We start from the raw sequence: 12,416 nt of genomic DNA, 5'->3' as shown, positions 1-12,416 counted from the left end.
ATATTTAAATATTAAATTATATAATGACCCCTTTATTCTTCTTCATTAAAATTCTTTATATGTTTCCTCAAGTCTTTCTTTTGAATGAGTTTTAGATTTGTTTTCTTTATTATAAAAACCACATTCTGATTTGAAACAGAACTAAGTTTACAAGCTAAATTAAGGAAGAATTGATATCTTTAAAACGTTGTCTTTCTTTACCTAATCATGATACATCTCTTCATGAATTTTAACTTTTTAAATTGTTCAGTTTTCTTCATTTGAAACTTGCATATATTTTATTAAGTTTATTTCTAGATACTTGCATATTTTTTGTCATTGTGAATTTTTGCTGTATGCTGTACATTTTCAATTACATTTTCTAAAAAGTTAATTTCTTATATGTGGGGGAGCAATTAATATTTACATTCTAACACATAATATGACCTTTTATTAGATTTTAAGTTGTCTTTCATAGACAATTATATTCAAATAATGATGCATTGATATCTCCTTTCTGAATTGTATATTTCTTTCTTTTACTTATTCTACTGGATGGAACTTTCAGATGAATGGAACTAGTAGATTATTTTGTCTTTCTTCCTACTTTTAATAAAAAAATGCCTGTAATGTTCAATTTAAGGAATTTATTTTAAAGGCAACACAGATTTTTCCCATTCAAAGAGATTCTAAGAGCATACTTGATTTTGCAAATGGCATAATTATGAATTAATTTATTCTTATAAAACAAGTCATCCCTATACTTACTGTTTACTTTAGGAAAAACGTACCAATATCTGCTTTTTTTTTTTTTTTTTCCAGTTTTATCAATATATAACTAGAATATCTTCTTATTGCTAACAACAGGAGCACTGGGATTAAATCTACTTGCGGTACAGCATCGAAATTGAACACAGCACTTTAATTTTCCAGTTACTTACTTTTCTAGCTGTACTCCACCATCCATGTTGCAGTACATTTTGACAGAAGTCTGTTTGTCTACCTATGCAGACAAAACATACCATTTTGGCTATGAATGTGTTGGAATTTAAGCTTTTGTTAATTTACATAAACTTAATTTCTTAAACTTAACACTTTATGGTTGTTGAAGATATAATTGCACACTAGTCTGTGTCCATTCTGATTGGTTAAATATTTCTTCTTACTGATTGTTGACTATACTATGCCAGTAATAAATATATTTATATGACCATAAACATTTTGACTATTATAAGATAATCAATCCTTTATTTTAAAAAAGATTTTCATTCTCTAGTGCCATGCAACATCACATTCCTAGTGATTGGAACATGAAATCAGTTTCAGAATTTCGATGTACTAGAGGGAGATATCTCTCTCTTTCTCTATCTGTGTGTGTGTGTGTGTGTGTGTATTATATATATATGTACATAAGCTAAAACTTGTTCTAAGTCGATATATCAATCAATATCTCTGAGTTTCCAGTATCATCCAGGTCAGTAAGTGCTATTGAATAGATAAGAGGTGTGTAAACCCTTTGGTGGACAGACGTTTTCGGTCCAGAATTCTGATAGGGAAAGGACAGGCCTGTAGTATTTGGTACAATTTAAATATAAGAACATTATCTTCCTTTTCTTTTTCTCCCCAAACTCAGCATTTCCTTTCATCTGCAAGATGTTTCTGTTTTCCAGTGTGGAGTCCTGGCAGTTAAGGTTGCCTTGCCTTTGCAGTTTACATTGGTGATGGCTCAGAAGACCGCCCAGGTTCGACGAATGACAAATCATTACTGACTGTACAATGTAATTAAACAACACAAGCATTGATTAGCGATGAGCTAAACCTGAGACCAAAAAGTGGGAGACCCAGAATAGCTGGCACCGCTTCTCATTGGATCTGTCTGAAATGGAAGATGTTTGCCCCTGCAGGCATGGCGCGAGGCCCATTGTGCATTTCCATTAGAGACCCACACTGGATCTGAGCATGCCATTGATGTTGGCCTATTTATGAGAGGCTGTTGAAAGAGGTTTCAGAGCTAATTGAAAAGAGATGTTTCTGAACTACAGTCACTTCAAAAAACATAGCTCCAAAATCTGTTTCAATAGTTGGAAAATTGGTGCATTTCCATAATTTACACATGAAATTAAACAAATGATTTGAAATGAAAGCTTCATGGGCATTTAGTAAGACTTGGTTCTTTAAAAGAATTATTAATTGAACAGTTGGCTGAATTTATTATAACAGTCCTTCCCCACATCTATCTGTGCTTCCGTTATTTAGTCTATTCCTGTTTTCAGGGATGTCAATTGCAGTTGCCTAAATCTACCTTGTCTGGAGACAAGGAATTTAGCCTGAACAGGATGCTGTCAACTACTGTTCAGTTGCAAATTTTATCTTCTAGGAAAAGAAATCTCTCACAACCTACTTTGCAAAAAAAAAAAAAAAAAAAAAAAGTAATAATAACAACATCTTACACAAGTTTCCACAAGATTTTCTCAAGGTAGAACTTAATAGAAAAACTCTAGGGCAAGCCGCACCTCGACCACACTGAAAATTGAGTGTATTTATGTGAACAGAATGCAAACATAATTATTAAAAAATGTTCTCCCCCAGGCAGTTTTCAATCAAGATCTGAAAGCATTAGCAAACACTGATTTCTTCCATATCACTTGTACTTATTATTGGACCTGATTTTTGTCTATTCTTAAAGCAGAAATCGAGGTCTGATAACTGAAGCTGGTGTGGCCAAGTTTACAAGTTACCCATTGCCTCTAGGGGAGGGAAAGTAGGGACTAATATATAGCTCTTCCTCAAAGCAAAGGGGGAATCAGGTTCATTGCTATTATCTCAATTGTCATAATTACTCTGTCCTTAATGTTTTAACAACTTTTTTTTTTTTTTTAAGTTAGGAAGACTGGTGCCAAGCAATTTACCTGGTTAGGCATGTAGTTGGTGCTAAACCAGAAATGAGATACAATTTATCACCAGTCTCTTATTCTGGTGTGGTTTAAAGCAAACAATCAGGTTTTAAAAGTTTAACCACCAAGGGGAATACGAAGTCCCAGTTTCTATGACTGATTGAGAAGGGTGTTTAAGGCTTAATTGTCATAACCACAACGGAGATAATTTGATTGATTGAAGTAAATCAATTAAGATGGTAGGTGCAGTTACTTTGGGTATGTGTCTGACTGAATTGTTTTGGCTTTGGAGAAACTTAGTGCCACTTTTTGTCTGACAACAGAAAATGTCCTCAAGATATTTCTTATTCTGGTTCGAGCACTTACTGGACGTTTTATTTTATTTTATTTTATTTTATTTTATTTTATTTTATTTTATTTTTGAGACGGAGTCTGGCTCTGTCGCCCGGGCTGGAGTGCAGTGGCGGGATCTCAGCTCACTGCAAGCTCTGCCTCCTGGGTTCACGCCATTCTCCTGCCTCAGCCTCCCGAGTAGCTGGGACTACAGGCACCCGCCACCGTGCACGGCTAGTTTTTTGTATTTTTTTTTAGTAGAGACGGGGTTTCACCATGTTAGCCAGGATGGTCTCGATTTCCTGACCTCGTGATCCGTCCGTCTCGGCCTCCCAAAGTGCCGGGATTACAGGCTTGAGCCACCGCGCCCGGCCTACCTTATCTGCTTCTTGAGAGCTAGAGTATCTCTGAGAGATCCCAGGACATTCAGAAGAGCTGGGACAGACGATAGGAATGTGGGAAAAGGAGTGAGGCAGACCCGAAAATGATTTGCCTTAGACGCTAAGGCGAGGGTTCAAAATTGACTTGAGGTGGTGTAGGAAACATAAAAGATTTTATGATTCTGCCTCCTCCATGCAGACATGGTAAAACTCACCCTTTAGCCTTCCTTTCAATAGATGATCATGAGCTACAGTGGTAGAGTTTTGGCGCCTCTGGCCTTAACTATTCATCCCTAGCTCTATGGAAGCCTTTAACACATGTACTCTTTCTGTGTTTTGTTTTTGTTTTTTTTTTAAATTAGGACTCTTAGGTAACCCCAAGCTGCATTTTGTGTTTGATCCTGAGTGGATTTAATGGGGATATGCTAGAAGTCCAGAGGTTTGAGGGGGAGAAAGGATGAATATACCTAACAGTGGTGGACAGTGAAAGACTGGGAACCAACGTGATCTGATTTGAAAGGCATCAGGTAGATCACAGGACACATGGGAGTTTACATACAATGATTGTTTAGAAATAGAAAAAACAGCAATATATTTTAGTAGGTCCTAATTCTGGTATCTTCTTCTTAACTAAGCATTCATGGGAGAAGAAATGAAAAGGAGGAGAGAGCTGGTCAATTTAACATCGATCCAGTGCTTATGATGTGTGAAGTACTGCACTAACTTTAGCCTGCATTATCTCATTTAGTCCTCATAGCGTCCTGTGAAGGAGACTCTGTTATTATTCCCATTTTATAGACTAGGAAACTGTTCTCAAACCATAGAGAGCATCAGGTTTATACTCAATGCCAAAGTCACACCCTGGATTGCAAACCTAGCTATATTTTATGCCTAATAGCTTTCATGTATATTAAAGTAAAGCAAAAAAAAAAAAAAAAAAAAAAGAGAGAGAGAGAGAGAGAGAGAGCAAAAGAGAAGAAAATAGAAAGTTTATAAAGTACAGACCCAAAACCAGTATTTGCTTATAATCTGACTCTCTAGAAGTTCCATGTTTTCCAAATGATTTTCCCATTATTTTCCATGGCTGCCTATGAGAGTTAAGCTTGTAAGGAGATGGAGTGGGTAAGCCATCTGACAAACCCAGAACCAACTTACCAACATGGCTGAAATCATATGATTAGGAAGGATCATATGCATGTGTGCGTGCACATGGCTGAGCAATTGTGAAGCAGAGATTAAGGCAGAAGTTTCTTTTTAAATCATAAATACAATCTGAGAATAGGATGCATTTAAGCAGTCTCTGGACATCAGTATGAATCATTTTTATGGGTAGCAGAGGACTTTTCAAAAGCAAATGGTAAGTCTATTTTCTTCATGGAGTTTATTTTTATATCTTTAATTCTTCAAAATGTTGTATTATTTCCAAGTGAGTAATACACTTACGTGGTCTAAGCAGAAAAAGTGTTATAATCAATTATGCATGGAGAAGGTTTGCTCACAGAACAGTTCTTGTCCCCACTGCTTCCTCTAGATAATCACTTGCTTAAATTCTTCTATATACTTCTAATATATAAAAGCAAATATGAATATCTATTCTTATGAGCCCCTTTTTTACACAAAGGTAGCATACAAGAGATATTTCATTAATACCTTGCTTTTTTCTCCTAACAATATATTCTGGATGTTTGGAGATCTTTTCATACCAACACAGAAAGTGGTCTTTCCTCTTATACAGCTGCATAGTATTCAGTTACATTGTGTAACATACTATAGTTTAATCCATCACTTCCCTATTTATGGGCACCTGGGCTGTTTCCAATTCTGCAAACAAATAACCCTATACAAATGTCATTTTGTATGTGAGCAAGTGTTGCCATAAGATACATGACCAAAAATTAAGTTGCTGTGATAAACAGTATTTATATTTGTAATTGATAGATTTCGCCAAATTGTACTCCACAGCAGTTGTATCAATATAATAAATTCTATGGATAAATCTTGATTTTCTGTTTATAAATGTTGATTAATTCTTATGAGAGGAGATGTCATGTTGGCAAACGCAAGGGGTTTCAAATCAGGGAATTGTGCTAGGTTACTGTAGCACTCTGGGCCTTATTAACCTAATCCATAATGAGAAGGCGTAGAGTGTGATCATTTATAGGGTTTATTCCTCCAAAAGCTTTTTAAAATAATAAGCTTTCTTGAGAGGACAACGTGGGTGGATCACGAGATCAGGAGTTTGAGACCAGCCTGACCAACATGGTGAAACCTGGTCTCTACTGAAAATACAAAAATTAGCTGGGCGTGGTGGCATGTGCCCATAATCCCAGCTACTCAGGAAGTGGAGACAGGAGAATTGCTTGAACCTACAAGGTGGAGGTTGCAGTGAGCTGAGATTGCACCACTGCACTCCAGCCTGGGTGACAGAGTAAGATTCCATCTCAAAAAAACAAAACAAAACCAAACAAAAATAATAAGCTTTTATATTTCCTGTAGTTATCAACACTGTGTACTTCATGTTTAACATTACCCCAGTTCTGTGATCTTTTCCAATATTCAAAAGTAAAGCAAAATCTTCCAATAGCTGTTTCACCCAGAAAAAGTTGCCTAAGAATGATAACTACTGTTAGTTACATTGCTGAAATGAAATGAAACTTAGGTGCTACCTAGAGTAGACTTTGGCTGCTGGTTGGTTTGAACAGCTCTCAAGCATCACATTTCACTGCAGCCGTGGTGTGTGCTAGAGGCTTACGGCATAGTTAGCAGCTGAACTAAGCTTCATCAGGTAAATAGCTACAAGACTGTGATGCAATCTATGTCAGGTGCTCCCAGCCCGGTGTTTTGACAGGCAGGCACTGTCTGCCAGCCATGAAGAGCCCATCTATTGCACATGCACTGTGGTGGGCTCTCCAGTAAAGATACTAAAAGGCATCTAGTTGGCAAATGCAGGAGGAGGCTTGACCATATTAGGAGTAGGCTGGATCTTGCTGTGTGTTCTGGTTTGAAGTCTGGGTGGGTATGCATTATGGTTTTGGAGAGAAGGCAGCAAAAAAGGCCAGTCTTTCTTGGTACTCTAAATTTTCTATTTTGCCATCTTATTGCAAAACTTCAACCACCTAACATTTTCAGTAGGTTGATATCCGAATAAAAATATATTTATCATGGGCTATCCCATTATGTGTAAAAATATCCCAGTCTCTTTTTTTTTTCCTGCCTCTGTAAGTTTTAGCAATAGAGAGGAGAAATCTTTTGTGGCAAATAGAAAAAGGGAAAGGATGCAGAGAAAGTACTATTTGTTGAATGCCTACTTTCTGCCAAACTGAGCTGGCTGCTTTACATGTAAGCAAAAATGGAAGCTAGGTTTTGTTTCCCCTGGGATTAGCAAACTCTTTTTGCTGCCAAAGTTCTTAGTAGCCTTTCAGAATCAGGAAATGAAGACCAAAATTGACACTACACTAGGTATATACATTATTATATGACAGGAAGAGAATATTATTGAGAAGCTGATCGTGTTTTAGATGTTGTATAGAACACTGTGAATGCAACAAAATTAATTGTCTCTGTGCAGATAAATCTTGCTAGAACACTGAAGTTATCAAATCTCCATCTCTTCAAAGCCCCGTACCTATATTTCTCCTTATCAGGGAAAACACACACACACACACAAACACACACACACACACAGAGATAATAGTTTCCCAGGAGTACATATCTTGTCTCATTTTTTCCTTTTTATCTCGCAGATAAAAATTGCAATTTGAAAAGATAATTCTTCCCAACTGTCAGACTCCATTAGAATTTCTTCAGCTTGATGTTCTTTAAGGTAAACATACCGTATGCATTTACTGCAACCAACTCATCGTATTTACATTTTGATTGTCGAACACTGTACAAATTGCACATAATTGCCTTCTCTATGGCTACAATCTTGCTATTTGAAACTTTTGAAAATCTTCCTCATCTGGAATTTAGTAACAGATTAATCTTCCCATCAAATAAGGGGACAGGAAATTATCTTCTGCAGTTGTATCCTGTGAGGACACTACTAATTAGAAGCCATTTCCTGCTCTCTGACCACTTTCTAGCAGCACTCCCTGGAGGTCCAAGACATGTCACGTGATTTCATTTGAGCTGAAGTCCTTGGTGGTCAGTAGAAGTTGTCTATGTGGAGCGTTTGGAGATGGTAGGAATCCAAATTATTTCCAGATTTGTGTTGTCTGTAGAGCAGGGTTTCTCAACCTTGGCATTACTGATATTTTGGACCAGAAAATTCTTTGTTGTGGGACTGTCCCTGGCAGTGTAGGATGTCTAGCAGCCTCCCTGGCCTCTACCCACTAGATGCCAGTAATGTTTTGACAACCATAAATGTCTCCAGACATTGCTGAAGATCCCCTTGGGGACAAAGATCACTCCTGTTTGAGAACCACTGATGCAGAGAAATTTAAATTATATTAAGTATCGAAATGTGGGTGAACTCACTGGCAATGTTAAAATGCAATCATTTGGATGAATTTCTTCCTTGTCTCTACACAAATGCCAGAAGGAAACTGGTTCACACATTAGCTTCTTTCCCCAAATTTCTCTCTGGTTTGGTGGAATCAGAACAGAGGTTTGACTTCTCTGATCCATTTTTTTTTTAACAGCAGTAGTTCTAACTTTCTTTTAGAAGTCTCCAGAGTCTAGGTCTAGTTTCTTTCCAACAAATGAGGTTGGTGACCTCAAGACAGTAAGTGTAATTTCCTGGAATGACAATGAAATTCATTTTGGTATTGATAAGAATTAGAAGTAACCTGTTCTTTAGCTTCTGTCTTGGTCTGTTTGGTTGCTATGACAAAATATCACAGATTGAAAGCAACAGAAATTTGTTTCTCAAAGTTCTGGAGTCTGGGAAGTCCAAGATCAAGATACCAGCAGATTTGGTATCCAGTAAGGACCCACTTTCTGCTTCATAAAATAGGGCCTTTTCACTGTGTCCTCACAAAGTGGAACAGGCAAGTAAGCTCTCTGAAGTCCTTTTATAACGGCATTAATCCCATTCATGAGGGCACTAACCTTATTACCTAATCACCTCCTCAAAGGCACCACCTGCTAATACCATCACCTTGGAGGTTAGCATTTCAACATATGAATGTTAGGGGTACACAAATATTCCAACTATAGTGGCTTCCATCATCATGTCTGAATGGGTTCAGAGAAAAATATAATCATTTATATGTATCTCTTAAACATGTTTGCTATTTTGAATGACAGATTATTTTCTAGTTGGGGAACAAAGGACACTTGGTCCCAATAATCTATTTGTAAGCTTCTTTAATCACACAGCCCACCATACATACACCTGACAGCAATTTTAACCCTAATGGTGCTTATTTATATATTTACCTCTCACTTACAGATATCAATTTCTTATCCGTAGGAACAATGTCTATTTTATGTTTGTCTTCATTATCTAGTACAGCAATTGGAACATATGGGGCCAAAATCACTAGACTATATATTCCATGAGAAAGGAACTATATCTGGTTCACCACTGTTTCCATAGGACTTAGCATTTTCCTGGCACATCATGGGCACTCAATGCATGTTTATGGAATAAATAAATGATTGGGAATCACACTGGAAAACTGGAATTAAATTCTAGGTGCACAGGTTAAATGGATTTTGACTTCATAGTTCAAATGAATCCAAGTTAACTCAATTGTACTTGTTTTAGCTAGAGTTTGGGGAAAAAGTACTTTGCCTGCTTTTTTTCATTTGCTTTATTTATAGGCAACCCAAAAGAAAGATGTGGGAAGTCTAACTAAATGCTCACAAAAGCACTTGACATCTAATGAATAAGTGCAAATTGGTGTGACCACAGCTTTCTTCTCATGAACCAAGGGTCCTATATCTACTCCAGCTGAAAGGAATGAACACTTTCTTTCATTAGAGTCTCTTTTCTCCTACAGTCTGCTTTAAAAGGCAGTTTAGCATAGTGGTTAAGAGAGCAGACTCTATAGTTAGACTGATCAAGTTCATATTATACTATTTATTGGATGTGTGACCTTTCAAAAATTGCTTAACCTTGCTGTACTTTAATTTTCTTATCTAATAGATACCTAAGTTTAAAAATGGTACCCACATCACAAAGATATTGATGGGATTACATGGATAAATGAGTAAGTTGCTTAAAACTCTTAAAGGGTATGCCGTGTTAGATAGTACTTTACTTTTTAGATGGAGATCTCTATATATCTATATTTCTCTGTCTATATTAAATTCAGTTAAAAAAATTAGACTAATTTTCTTTTCTTTTTGAGTCAGAGTCTTGTTCTGTCATCCAGGCTGGAGTTCAGTGGTGCAATCTCAGCTCACTGCAACCTCGCCTCCTGGGTTCAAGTGATTCTCCTGCCTCAGCATCTGTAGTAGCTGAGATTACAGGCACGCACCACCATGTTAATTTTTAGGTGGCAGATTTTGTATTTTTAGTAGAGATGGGGTTTCACCATGTTGGTCAGGCTGCTCTTGAACTCCTGACCTCAAGTGATCTACCTGCCTCGGCCTCCCAAAGCACTAGGATTACAGGCTTGAGCCACTGCACCCGGCCTAGATTAATTCTTATACTACCCCAAGTTTAAACATATTTGAATAAACGATAAAAAAGCGAAACTCCACTCTATTGAAATTCTTAGGAAAAGAATATCCAAATTGTCAGCTTTTGAAGGCAGGAAAGGCTCATGTCATTGCGGAGACATAGCTGGCCTTGTGGCTTTAGCAAAAATGAGATGTTAATGAAGGATGCAAAGGGAACAGCTGTAGGGGAAACAAAGGTATAATGTAGCAGAAATTGAAGACTCGAAGCCTTCCATTTTGTAAATATTTGGGTTGGTAGAAATTTGTTAATTGAGGCAATTGATTTTCACCTGAAAGTGGTAGCAATATCTAATTCATTAAATCCTGAAATAACATCCTTTGGGCCAAATGGGGTCATTCCATTCTTAACCTCTTAGTGATATATTAACAGTTGGAAAGCATTTGGACGCATATCTTAAAAAGTGCCTTATTAACAGGAATACATGGCGGAAAAAAAAATGCACAAACCCACACTTGTACCGAGATGGGGGAAATGCCTCCATGGCCTCCAGCCCCTGTCCTCCTCTTCAGTAGTATTTTAAGGTCTGTGTTTAATATTGCCAAGCCTACTTGAGTGATAAATGTAACTGTATAAAAATTACTTATTACAAGCTGTCATGTTGCCTCACTCACATCGGCTGGGCTGGAGGCATTGTACATAAAACTTGAATCTCTACCTTGACAGCGTCAGCCGCACTGGCTTTAAAGTAAAATGCTTTCAGTCATGAATACAAAACATAATTTACCTTTTCATAATACTTCAGTTTGAAACAAGTTGGAAAGCTCGTGTTACTGTCAGACCTGTACCTGAGCTGAGTAGGGAACCAGTGAATTCCAAGCTGTCACCTGAAACCTACTGCTGCTTCCCTGCAGTCCTTTGAAGCAAACTTAAGCTGTTAAATTATGGGGCCTCTAATTTTTAAAGTCGTATTTATGTGTAATTCCTTTTTGCAACTTTGCAGTGACAACATGTTGTCAAGGTGGATTAGCTCATTTTCTAAATTGGTATTTGTATTGGAATTCCTGATTGAATGAATTTTTCTCCTCTTGAAGCTCTTAGGCCCCTTCTAGCAACTATTCGTTCAAGAGGTCAGGAAGCTTTCACTGACAGATGTATATTTTCAAAAAATGAAACCCTTAGCCATTTGCAAACACAATCAAGTCTACCGTGAGTTCTCTCAAACCAGCAAAAGCTTTCAAACCAGTGGCCCAGTCAGCAAGTGAATCACCACCATTCGGGGACTTGAGGGTTAGTTTCGAACCTCTGTTTAATCGAGCCTCTGACTACAACCTGCAGATGTCAGCCGGATGGAAATTGAATGTGAAGGTTCCAAGGAGCCTCTCCGCAGTACAGCTGATTCATTGTGACTGTTTTTATGGCTGGTCATGATGCATACAGTATGTGAGGATCCATCTACGGGGGTGGTCTGCCCACCAGCCTCTATGCCACGTCGGCAGACCTGGCCCCCACCAGAATGCAGTGGGGATGGAGCTGCAGATGCTGTGCGTTAGCCCAATTCCTTTTGACAATGTTCACATTCAGTTAGGGCCCAAAGTGCTTGTAGTTGTCAGCTGGGATAAATGATGAAGAAAATAGTTCCCCTGCGGAAAGTGAAACAGAATGACCAAAGGAGAGACTTTCCTCTACTGATCCTCCACGCTGTACTCCTAAGAACTCATCCTTATAAAACAGCTTCTGCGTTTCCCATTTCTCCTTCACTTTGCCAGATATGACTGTTGGAGAAAAGATAGTTGACCTACAGGGGCGTTCAATATTGTGGGCTGTTCTCTTTTTGAAATTTTAGGACAAGTGAAATTGATTCTGAAAGGAAACTAGTGGGGCAGGGAAAGTATTTCTGCTTCCACAAAGACAACTCCCTCAGAAATGTTGGATTTTGATTTCATAGTTTGCCTATTTGTGTCTACATAACACCTTCCCCTAAGGAATTTAAAGCATTAGACAAACACTACTTTTCATGTTTATAAAGGCCTCATTGGTAAATATAATATTCTTTTTACTAGCAGTTTGAAGATTTCCCAAAATGTAGCTCCAAGCTCTCTTGTCCAGCTCTTTTCCTCAGACACATGATCCCCCCTTCCCCCAGAGGTACTTGTCTTAGGCAGACGTACTCCATTCTTGACTTCATAGCTTTTCAGTGCCTTCATTACACCCCAGCTGGCCCATTATTCACCTCCTCTTTCTTCTTCATTGCTGCCT

The 12,416-nt window shown here is 37.8% G+C and overlaps 1 pseudogene; it reads right to left on the bottom strand.

Moving 5' to 3' along the window:
• The window catches only part of LOC108513736 (transportin-3 pseudogene), a 127,393-nt pseudogene extending 115,807 nt beyond the window's left edge, over positions 1 to 11,586 (bottom strand).
• Between the last annotated feature and the right edge of the window lie 830 nt (positions 11,587 to 12,416).

This window comes from Rhinopithecus bieti, unplaced genomic scaffold (genome assembly GCF_001698545.2).
Source record: "Rhinopithecus bieti isolate Rb0 unplaced genomic scaffold, ASM169854v2 scaffold_31531, whole genome shotgun sequence".
In the NCBI taxonomy this organism is placed as follows: domain Eukaryota; kingdom Metazoa; phylum Chordata; class Mammalia; order Primates; family Cercopithecidae; genus Rhinopithecus; species Rhinopithecus bieti.
This window is presented reverse-complemented; position numbering and strand designations above follow the sequence as displayed.